The sequence below is a fragment of the Rhinatrema bivittatum genome, chromosome 9 (genome assembly GCF_901001135.1).
Source record: "Rhinatrema bivittatum chromosome 9, aRhiBiv1.1, whole genome shotgun sequence".
NCBI classification, from domain to species: domain Eukaryota; kingdom Metazoa; phylum Chordata; class Amphibia; order Gymnophiona; family Rhinatrematidae; genus Rhinatrema; species Rhinatrema bivittatum.
This window is the reverse complement of record NC_042623.1, coordinates 26,336,598-26,348,817: the sequence shown is the minus strand read 5'-3', so window position 1 is coordinate 26,348,817 and position 12,220 is coordinate 26,336,598. Positions and strand designations below refer to the sequence as shown.

General features: G+C 46.3%; 1 protein-coding gene across 8 annotated transcripts in view; it reads right to left on the bottom strand.

Moving 5' to 3' along the window:
- LOC115098699 (protein NLRC3-like) overlaps positions 1-12,220 on the bottom strand; it is a 157,216-nt gene that overhangs the window by 131,475 nt on the left and 13,521 nt on the right. The gene's annotated exons all lie outside the window — the stretch shown is intronic.

Sequence of the window (12,220 nt, the reverse complement as noted above, 5' to 3'; positions counted from 1 at the left end):
CCGGAAAAAAACTGGGCGGGCGTATAGACTGATCCTTGGTACTACAGGAACGAAAATTATCAGGTAAGAACTAATTTTCCTTTCCCTGTACGTACCAGGATCAGTCAAGACAGTAGGGATGTACCAAAGCTGCCCTAAATGGAGTGGGATCCGGAGAGTCCCACCTTCAGCACACTACTACCGAAAGAGTCGACGTCTGGAGCACGAACGTCTAAACGATAATGTTTGGTAAAATTGTGCAAAGATTTCCAAGTCGCCGCTCTACAAATTTCTTGAGGTGAAACACAATGACTCTTGGCCCAAGACGCCGCCTGAGAACGTATCGAAAGCGCCTTGAGACCATCAGGAACTGGACGACCATTACAAATGTATGCCGAAGCAATTGCTTCCTTCAACCACCGTGCAATGGTAGCTTTTGAAGCCTGATAGCCCTTTTTAGGACCGCTCCATAGAACAAAAAGGTGGTCCGAAAAACGAAAGGCATTAGTAATCTCTAAATAATGTAAAAGTACTCGGTAGACATAAAGTCTTTTTAAGTCTCGTGATTGAGAAGAAGATTTATCCAAATCTGGGAAAGCTGGCAATTCAACAGATTGATTGATATGAAACGAGGAAACCACTTTGGGCAAAAAGGACGGTACTGTACATAATGATATACCTGAATCAGAAATTCGAAAGAAAGGCTCACGGCAAGACAATGCCTGAATCTCTGAAATGCGCCGAGCAGAACACATTGACACGAGAAACACTGCCTTGAGCGTTAAGTCCTTCAAAGTTATTCGCTTAAGTGGTTCAAAAGGAGGAGCACAAAGACTACGAAGAACCAAATTCAGATTCCACGATGGACAGATAGCCCGGATTGGTTGTTTCAAATGTTTGGCTCCTTTGAGAAAAAGGACAACATCCTGATGCATAGCAATAGACACACCATTCTCCTTACCTCTTAAAGAGCCAATTGCCGCAACTTGGACGCGGAGCGAATTATAAGCCAGACCCTTTTTTAAACCGTCTTGTAAGAAAGCCAAAATGTCTACAACTGTAGCTCTGCGCGGAGACAAGCCGGACTTACTACACCAAGCATCAAATACCTTCCATACTCTAACATAGGTGAGAGAAGTAGAAGGTTTTCTCAAACTAAGCATGGTGGTGATGACTGAGTCTGGATAGCCTCTCTTTTTTAATTGCCCCTTTCATAAGCCAGGCCGCTAGACAAAAGTGAAATGCCTGGTCGAAATATACTGGACCCTGTCGAAGGAGGCTGTTGATCATCCGGTCCTGTGGATGTGTCGGGACTAGATGACTTTTCTTGAAGTTGACTACCCAACCAAGTACATGAAGAAGATGCAGAACCTTTTGGATCGCTAGTTTGCAAAGAGTCTTTGACTTCGCTCGAATGAGCCAATCGTCGAGATAGGGATGAACCAATATCCCTTCTCGTCTGAGTGCTGCTGCAACTACCACCATTACCTTGGTAAATACTCGAGGCGCAGTTGCTAGACCGAACAGAAGAGCCTGAAACTGATAGTGATCGCCCAACACCATGAAACGAAGATATCTCTGGTGGGATTCTTGAATTGGTATATGAAGATAAGCTTCTGACAGATCTAAAGAAGCCAAAAATTCGTTTTTGTGGACGGCCGCAATGACTGATCTCAAGGTCTCCATACGGAAACGAGGAACCCAAAGTGACTTGTTTACTTCCTTCAAGTCTAATATTAGACGACATGTTCCTTCCTTTTTGGGAACAATGAAATAAATGGAGTAACGACCGGTTCGATATTGGGACAGAGGGACCGGAACAATAGCTCCTAAATCCTGCAACCGATGTAAGGTTTGACGAACAAGTTGCTGCTTTAGAAAAGAACTGCTTGGAGATACTAGAAAAAGATCCTTTAATGGGCGAGCAAAATCCAAAGCGTAGCCTTGTTTTATAATATTGAGGACCCAATTGTCTGAGGTAATTTTGACCCATTCCCTGTGAAAACGTGAGAGACGTTCTCCTATTTCTGGCACCAAGGAATGGGCAGGCGCACCTTCATTGTGGAGTTTTGGAGGATGGAAAAGTTTGGGAGCTGTTAGAACGGAGAGGCCATCTCCCACGAAAGGAATGGGCCAATACTTGAGCCCTTGAAAGCTGTTGATGTGTAGAAAAAAATGGAATCCTACCAGTTCGGAATCTTCTCTGGCCCTGAAAACGGCCTCTAAAGGTATTGAACGAACGATAGGAACAAGGTATATCCTCAGGTAATTTATAAACTTTATTATCTCCCAAAACCTTAATGAGCTGCTCTAACTCTTTCCCGAAGAGTAATGATCCTTTAAAAGGAAAAGAACCCAAGCGAGATTTGGAAGTTGCGTCAGCTGCCCAATGACGAAGCCAAAGAAGTCTCCTTGCAGAAACTGCAGAAGCCATAGAACGAGACGAAGTATGTAATAGGTCATATAATGCATCAGCAGTGTATGCTACTGATGATTCTAAATGATTGGCTTGCTCAAGTTCTGCTGACGGCAAATCCTGAGAGGTAAGTAATTGTTGGACCCACCGAAGAGTCGCCCTCTGCATTAGACTACTGCACACCGCCGCCCGCACACCTAAAGCGGATACCTCAAAGATACGCTTAAGAAGAACCTCAAGTTTTCTATCCTGAAAATCCTTTAGAGCAGTGCCTCCAGTTACTGGAATTGTGGTGTGCTTAGCAATAGCAGAAACTGCAGAATCAACCTGAGGGACCTTTAGCAAGTCCAAAAATTCTTGTGGATAAAGTTTATCCATGGCTCTAGTAACCTTAAGACCAGCTTCTGGGAAATCCCATTCTCAAGTAAGCAACTGGAAAAGTTTAGGATGAAAAGGAAAAGATTTAGGCGGAGCCCTAATCCCTGCGAGAACAGGATCCCCAGGAGTGGAATCCGTTACTGGTTGTGGTGCTGGAATTGCCAGTTCCTCTAGTACAAAAGGAATAAGAGGATCTAACTCCTCTTTGTGAAACAATCGCAATACTTGGGGATCATCACCTTCCACCAGCGCTGCTTCCATAACCTCCTCATCAATAGTATCAGCTGATGATCCCAGAAGTGGGTCTTGTAAGTCAGGATCCTGACCCATATTAATTAAATGTGACATAGATTCCTCTGCATGCTTAGGAATCTTAGCAGAGGGTGGCTGATTACCTTCTGTATCTGCTGTAGCCTCCAAATATGCCTTATGCATAAGCAAAATAAATTGTGAAGAAAATGGCTGCTTTAATACCCCCCCCCCCCGGGGGTAAAGAAGGTTGAACATTATCATTTTCATTCAAACTAGAGTGTTCTGGGGCTAAAATAGGAGGTGATAAACATTCAATGTGCTCCCCTCCGTCCGACCACGAGCCAACGCGATCGTCGTTTAAATTCAAAGTAGCCGCCGTTGCCCCGTTTTCTGCCAGTAAGAGTCAGCTCTGATGGCCCTTCGCCGCCAGAAACACAGCGAAAGCACAGACTGTCTCTGGAGAGCCATGCTGCCGGCTCTCCACAAGCAGAACAGCGGTATCCGCGTGGCATAACAACAAAAAAAAATTAATAAGCAGCTCTGGAAAAAGAAAAAAACCTGAAATAAATTTTGTTTGTGTCCTTCCCAATATTGAAATTTGCCTTGAACTTAACAGTTTTTTGTTTTGTTTTTTTAACTGCTATACAGTTAATGGAGCTTTCTCTTCAGGGGAATGAAACCTCCCTGGAAATCAACAAAAAATCTCTAAGCTCCCTTCAGAGGCATATAAACTTCTCTGGCACTGGAAGGGGGAGGGACCGGCCCACCGGTAAATCCCCTCTTTGCCCGGGAATAATAAAAGTCTTCCGGGTGTCAAGGCCAATGGACACAGCTTCAAATTAATTCTAAATTCTTTTTTTTTTTTTTAACGTAAGAAGATCTAGTCAAAGGTCAGCCAGGGACAAAAACTCCCTTCACTACAAATAAAGGTAAATTTACTCAGCTGAGCAAAGTAACAGGACCGCAGGGGATGTCTTCCTTCACCTGCTGGAGTCAGAGGAATACTGGAGGATCGCAGGAGGCACCCTGGGATATGGGAGGTGCTTAGAACTTTGGCCTCTGACTCCACCTGCTGGAAGGGAGACATAACCCTACTGTCTGGACTGATCCTGGTACGTACAGGGAACAGGAGATCAAAAGAGGTTTTAGCCCTTTGTGCTGAACTGCTGCAGCTTGCTCAGCCAGGCAACAGTGGCTGCTCCAAAGCACAGCGGCTGATTTCTAGCAGTACTCAGGTGTGGGAACTGGCAGCCACAATGGGATACCACTGGCCCTACCTGGGTACAGTTGCCACTCCTGATCGTGCACACCAGTAATGTTGTTGGGCTTCTAACTTTACGGTTTGGCCATGTTGGCTGTGCTGCAGCCTGCACAGGACTCACTTAAATGGCCAGAGCAGGAGGACAACGCGAAGCAGCAGCAGGTGAGGCACAACTAATTATCTTTAGTTTGGAGAGATGGGGGGCCACACTGCATGCTACTTAGATGAGGTCAAAGTGAAGCGGCATGCCATCTTCACAGATGTGGGAGTCGCAGAGGAGGAGGAGGAGGAGGAGAGTCAAATCCAAACCCCGAAGACAGGCAGGCAGCATCTGCCTAGGAAACAATCAAGGCCTGATTTGAAAGGGAAGAAAAGGAAGTGGGTGGGGTGGGGAGGTTGTAGTTGCCTCATTCGCCTCCCCCTTCCCCAAGTATCCAATCCTAGCTGTCTCCCTTGTCCACAGCTGCAAATAACCAAAGAAAGGGAGCAAAGAAGGCAGAGGAGCAAGGCGAGGAGTCGAACAGCACTGCAACCACTGCTGCTCCTGCTGCTAAGTGACTGAGGGTGCTTAACACAGCTACAGGTTCCCACATGGGGGAGTAAAACCCAAACCTCTCACACTTATTGCTTCACAGAACCTCCCTAGCTTAACTGTACACTCCTTTAGTAAAGGAAACCAGAAGTCCCTTACATAGAGATGAAGTTAATTTGAGCAAGAAAGGTTAGAGACATGTAAACAAGAGGAAGTCATGAACTTTTTCAATTTAAGGGGTGGTAATGGTAAATGGAACCTACTCTGAAGAGAGAACCATATTAAGTGGAGTGCCACAGGGATTGGTTTTGAGACCGGTTCTGTTCAATATCTTTGTGACATTATGGAAGGGATATAAGGTAAAATTTGCCTATTTGTGGATGATACTAAGATCTACAATAGAGTGGCCATGCTTTACGGGCCGATGGAGCGCACTGTTAACCCGCATTTGCACGCGCTAGCTTTACCCCTTATTCAGTAAGGGGTAATAGCGCGTCCAAAATGCGCGTCCCACCCCCCCACCCCCCGAACCTAATAGCGCTCGCAACATGCAAATGCATGTTGATGGCTCTTATTAGGTATTCCCGTGCGATATAGCAAGTAAAATGTGCAGCCAAGCTGCACATTTTACTTTAAGAAATTAGCGCCTACCCAAAGGTAGGCGTTAATTTCTGCTGGGGAAGTGCACAGAAAAGCAGTAAAAACTGCTTTTTTGTGCACCCTCCGACTTAATATCATGGCGATATTAAGTCGGAGGTCCTGAAAGTTGAAAAAAGTAATAAAAAAAAAAAAATTTAAAATGGGCCCGCGGCTCGAAAACCAGACGCTCAATTTTGCCAGCGTCCAGTTTCCGAACCCGTGGCTGTCAGCGGGCTCGAGAACCGATGCCGGCAAAATTGAGCGTCGGCTGTCAAACCAACTGACAGCCGCCTCTAATTAAAATAGATTTAAATACTGTATCGCGCGCACAGGTGAGTGGCCTGGGCGCGCTGGCTCGCCCGCGTTTTTACTGTATCGGCCTGTTAAGGAGTAGAGAGAATGAAAAGAGATTTTACGAAAGCAGGAAAAGTGGTGTTACGCCTGGTCACAGACGGCTGCAAACTCTGCTGCTTATCTCTTTTTTCCCTGCACCAGCAATTCTGGGGAAGATGGCAATCTCTGCCTCCACATGCTGACCTCCCCGGCATCCCCGGGATGGCGTGGGCGATCCAGTCCGCCATCTTGAGTCGGGGATTACCTAAGACGCTTGCGTGCACCAGTCCCTCTCTTATCCACGTCATGGTGGGAACCTCGGGGACGTCGCCTCCGCATGACGTCATCCACTAGTGTATTTAAGCCTTTCGGACTTTACTTCCTACGAGTTAGCAAGGACTTCCTTCCTGCTAAATTCCACTACCTCGAAGACGCTACACTTCTCGCTATTGGTTCCCAAGTTCCTGACTTGAACGCTTTAGGTAACCGCTCCTCGGGGGCCTTATCGCTTTCCGGCTATCCGCTCCTCGGAGGGCCTTCCTGCCTGGAGAATCCTTTTCCTTCTACCTGGGATTTGGCTTCTCTCAGCCCTGTGAGTACGCTTCTCTGCTACCATCTCTTGCTGACGGAGCCTCCAGTGTACCCCATGCTCTGGGCCACTACCGTGCCTTACCGCAGCATACCACATTCTTCACTTCGGAGTGAGTACCTGCTTCTACCTAGCTCTACTGACCTCCTACACCTCTTTTCAACAACTGCAAAGATTCTCGGCATACCCCGCTCTGCAGGCCACTACCGGATCTACCATTAAGAAGTATCATCTCAAGAAATATCTCCCCGGCGTACCCCGCTCCACGGGCCACTACCGAGGACATCATCACTAGGTAACATCTCTACTCCGAGCTGTATCCTACCCCCCTCTCGGTGGGCATCGTTTCTACATTGCTGCATAATAAAACCTCTCTACTTTGTGTCCTTCACTGCTGAGGCCACGTTTATCATGGTGAGTCCCCACAGGGTCCTCCCTGTGTGTGGAGTCAGCTCTCATCACAATCCAGGGTTCACAACATACCAAAACCTAACAGATTGCTAACTCCATGGACCCGGCTCAGGTCTCAGCCCAGCAGGCCATCCCTGGCCTGGCCCAACGCATTGCCAAGCAACAGAGTACTTTAGAGACATTGGCTAATGCCTTTAACCAGCTGAATTCTCGACTGAACGTGTCGGCTACATCTGATAAGGATGCTTCAGCTCAAGTGGTCGCTGTACGAACTGCAGTATCTTTACCAGCCCCCATTTGTTTCTCAGGAAATTCCCTGTTGTGTAGGGGTTTTCTAATCAGTGCTGTATGCACTTCTCGCTACAACCATCTTACTTCCCTAATGCTGTAGCCAAAACTACGTATATCCTATCTCTGTTAGATGGGAAAACCCTGGCTTGGGCTTCACTTCTCTGAGAATGCAATGACCCAGTCCTTAATGATTTGCCTGGTTTTCTGGCTCTCTTTAAGTCAGTGTTTGATGACCCTGCTCATAAGACAGTCGCTGGATCTGCGCTCTTACACCTTCAGCAAGGAGTCAAGCCATTCCCGAACTATGTTATAGACTTTAAAACTTTATCTTCTGAACTCCACTAGGGTATAGATTGCCTACGAACAATTTTCCTAGAGGGCCTCAATTCCCGCATAAAGAATGAATTAGCAGCATGTGAACTGCCTGACCCTTTGGACTCACTCTGACCTCGCAGGGAGAACTGATCGCTGCCTACATGAACGCTTCCAGGAGACTAACAGCCCTAAGAAACATCCATCAGGGAGCATTCACTCTCATCCTACTCCTGCTACTCAACCCCAGCCTTCATCAGCCATTGAAGAAGATGAACCCATGCAATTAGGCTGCAGCCACTTAACCGCCAAGGAGAGGCACTATCGTAAGAGGCTAGGTCTCTGAATGTACTGCAGACAAACTGGCCATGCAGTTCAATCCTGCCCTATATGTCCGGGAAACATGCAGACCTAGGATCCACCGGAGGACTCTTCCTAGGTCTGACTACCCCATCTCCTCCACTGACTCTCCCAGTTTCCATAATCTCCGTGGCTCTAGAATTTCAGACCCTTGGTTCTTGTCGACTCAGGAGCAGGAGGGAATCACGTGCTGGCCCTCACCTAACAAAGAATAAAGAGACCAAAACGCATAACTAGAATCATGCAGACAAAAACTGAATTGGAAACCGCAACAAGCCAGAGTCTCTATATGCAGTGCAACAAAGGAAAAAAAGAAACATCACCCATCCTTATAAAACAAATCACAAAATATAAAATCAGTAGCAGTAAAACCATACTAACAAAAAGAACAGATTATTTCAAAATAGCTGATGAGTGGAATATCCAATAATTAAAAACTCATCAAAAATTTCTAGATACCAATAAAATATTTCAAAACTAGCCGTTAAGCCCGTAACAACGGGCTACATTAAAACATTTTTCTGTCCATTTTCGAACACAGCACCCTTCTACACTTTTTCTCCCTCACTCCCCCTTCCCCTCGCTCATTCACTTCGGTCACTCATCCTCCTCCCACTCGGTCACTCACCCCTTCCCTCCCCTCACCAGTCACTCCCCACCTTCTCTCAATCCCATCCCCTCTAATCCCCTCTCAGCTCATCCACAACCCCTTCCCTCTCCCTCAGCCCTCCTCCACTCACTCTTTTTCTGTTCTCCACAACTTTTTACCCTTCCCACTTACTCACTCACATCCCTCTGTCTCCCACTGCCCTCCTCCCCCCTCATTCTCCCTTCCACTCCCTCCCCCTCATTCTCCCTCCCACTCCCTCTCACCTCCCCCCTCTATTCTCCCTCCCTCTCACCTTCCCCCTCCCCTCAGTCACTCCCCCTCTCTCAATCCCATCCCCTTCCCTCGGATGGCGCAGACGGAAGATCTCTGGGGGGGGGGTCCCTCGCGTGCACCGCTACTGCTCCACGCCACTGCTTCCTGCCGCCGCTACTGCTCCCAGCGCCATTTTTTTTTTTAGGCACACTCCGCTCTGACCGACGTGCTCGCCCGCACATGCACGGTAGAGCTGCTCTCTACTGCGCATTTGTGGCACTTCGGTCAGGGCTCCTTTATCTAGTAGATAGCAGACACAAAGACCCAGTAAGGAAAAATAAGGATACAAAAAAATGTTTTGCTCTGCATCCCTGAGAACGTTTGATATCCAGTTGCCCTGAGATTGCTTTGAATTAGCAGGAGGATGGATGGTTTGCTTGGAAATTTCTCCTCTCTCATAAATCGCTCACATATACACATGCTTTTTCTCTCTCACTTATATAGGCTCTTAATTACACATCTTTTCAGGCTTACACGCACAGGCTTTCAATCACACACATACATGCTATCCTTTTCTCTCACACACAGACTCATTCACATGCTTACAAACATGCTCTCTCTTTTTCTCTCATTTACACACAGGCTCTCAATCACATACTCACATGCTCCCTCACCTAAACCAGCTCTCAATCACACACATACTCTCTTTCACATGTACAAGCTCTCAATCATTCACATCCATGCTCTCTCACTCACACATACACAGGATCTCAAACACACATGCTTGCTCACTCACTCACCCCCCTCCCCCAAACTAGTGGCAGCAGCAGCCTCTTCCACTTCTAACCCTAAAGGCAGCAGCAACTTATTTCATTTTCAGCCCTCGCGGAGCAAGGAGTCCCATCAGCCGCGGGGGTTGACGTTTTTTGTTTTTCTGCGAGCCGCGCTGCTCATTCCTCAGGCTGCGGCTCTCTTCTCTTCTTCGGGCGACGCTGCCTACACTAGCATGGTCTCTTCTTCCCGTGCACTCACCTGCTGCTCACCACTTCCTCTTCCAGGGAGCGGGAGGCGGGCAGAAGAGAGCATGTCGGTGCTGCTGACTCCAGCTCTCCTGCCCATTCCGCCCAGGCTTTCAGCATTTTAAGCCCGGGTGGAGGATCTATCTTGCTCGGTAGGGGGAGCAGCTGGGTCAGCAGGGGACCGGGAAGTGTGGCGACACACAGGTTGAGAACCACTGCTCTAATACATGTACAGTTGTCTTACTGCAGATGATTGACATCTGAGGCAGAAGCGCCAGTAGAGCCCAACCCACCAGCAACAAGAGGAGGAAAGCAAGCCTTGCGCTGCCAGCACAGCCCCAACCACTGGTGGCAGAAGTGAAAAAGGAGGTCCTGCAGACAGCCAAAAAAAAAAGGAAGAGAGAGCATGGGTGAGATAGAGGGAGTGTGCATGTTTGTGAGAGAGCATATGCACACGTGGGTAAAAGAGCATCTGTTGTGTGTGTGTGTGTGTGTGTGAAAAAGAGCATCTGAGCATCTGTGTGTGAGAGCATCTGTGCACATGTGAAAGAATATCTGTGTGTGAACGTCTGTATGAGAAGAAGGAGGTGAGGAGGAGACATGAACATTTCCTGCAATTGAATACCTGCTATTACCTGCTGTTTAGCCGCTCTGCAGACCCAGGAGTGAGGAGGAACCAGGCCCCGAAGGTGCAGAATCGCCGTTTCCGGCTCATAATGTCATCTAGGAGGGACCGGCAGGGTTTTAAAACCGGCCCCTCCTGAGGCACGCGGCTTTATTCAATTTCCAGGAAAATGTATAATTCTAAGAAAAATTTCGTGGAACATCTGGATTGTATGTTTAAGTTTAAAAATGTATGACTGCTTTCCTTCTCCAAGCCTCTATATTTTGGTTTGTCTCCTCGTAAGCCTCCACCACAGGAGAGCTAATTAAGTGTGGACAGAGACAAGTACCAAGAAGGAGTTGTGTTATATTTCCTGGTACCAATTTCTCTCAAGTAATGATGCCTCATACTAAGAGGAAGGCACGGCTGAGGGAGGTATCGACTTCATCCCCCCTGCCAACAACATCACAGCCACAGATTTCTTCCTTCTTTGGGTTAGCAGCTGAAGTAATACCGGAGGACACAGCCACTGTGGGGGCCGTTTCGGAGCGAGGCCGCTAGCTGAAGAAATCTCATTACGCCCCAGTGCTCCTAAAACTCCCTCCCCGCCATGTATAAATTTATGAATCCCGCAGATCCCCCTGTAATGGAGGGGACCTTCGGTGATATAATTAATTTACCTAAAGATAATATGGGGAATGGAGACCTAGCTGTGGGGGGAGAAGGTATCTCAAGACCGGAACTGGAGATAATATTGCCTCAGAAGCCTATAGAGATTACGTTGGATTTATTATGGTCAGCGATTAAATCTTTAGAGGTGGCAATTATAAATATGTCTCAAAATGTTACAGGTTTTCAACATAAATTCCTTAATTTGGAGAGCTCTGTATTAATGGGTCAAAACAACTTAGAAAAATATGAGAAACGTTTGGAAAAGGTGGAAGTTGTTCAAAAAAAATTTGGTAAAATCTGAGATAGGAAACGAAAAGAAGCTAGAATTTATAGAGAACTCGTTGAAATATGTAAACTTAAGGGTTTTTACTTTCCCAGTCCAGAAATTAATACCTGCAATAGATATGTTTAAAGAATATTTGCAATATGTATTGAAAATGCCACAGCAATCTTTACCAGCTTTTGCAAAAGTATATTATCTATCTATAAAATCTAGGATAATTAATCAGGAGGGAAATTTACAGCCTGAGAGTACCATGAATTTGACTGAGGTGTTAGAGACTTTAATCGATACAGTTATATCTACAAGAGCAACTCTTGTTTCCTTTCTATTCCCAACAGAGAGAGATACTGTGTTGCAGTTGTTTCTAAGACATAGGTTACAAAATTTTCATGACCAACAAATATGGATATACCCAGATTTAGCAAGAATAACCCAAATCAGAAGAAAGGACTTTGAGAATAGAAGTAATAGCTAGAGGAGCTGGATTTTAAAATTTCCATGCAGATGTGAAGTGAGTTATCTGGAACGTAAGTATGTTTCTTATGAGGTAAACCAGCTCCAGGTATTTTTGGAATCCCATCCCCCAGTAAACACAGAGGTTTGTTAAGAGCTAAAGTAAATTCAGCTGTATTTTTTTTATTTATTTGTTGATTTTTATATACCGACATTCGTCGGAACATCATGCCGGTTTACATTGTAACAAAACAACAAGAGAGAGAAATACAATAAACAGGGAAGGGAAGGGGGGAGCAGTAATGAAGGAGGAGAGAGGACAGCAGTAGGAAGGATAGGGAAAGAGAGAAATTTGATAGGAACATTTGAAGATAATAAATTAACAATAGACAATATGTACAGGTGGACTGGTAGGTACCAGACAATTGATGGCAGTGACAGGGAGAGGTGGGGTGGGGAATGGTAGGGTAGGCTTAAAGGAGGGTGAGGGGAGACTTACAACAGAATTTAGGTGTCATTGCTTAGTCTCTGATTGCTGGTAAGGGGGCTATATTAATTCCCCCTTACAGTTTTT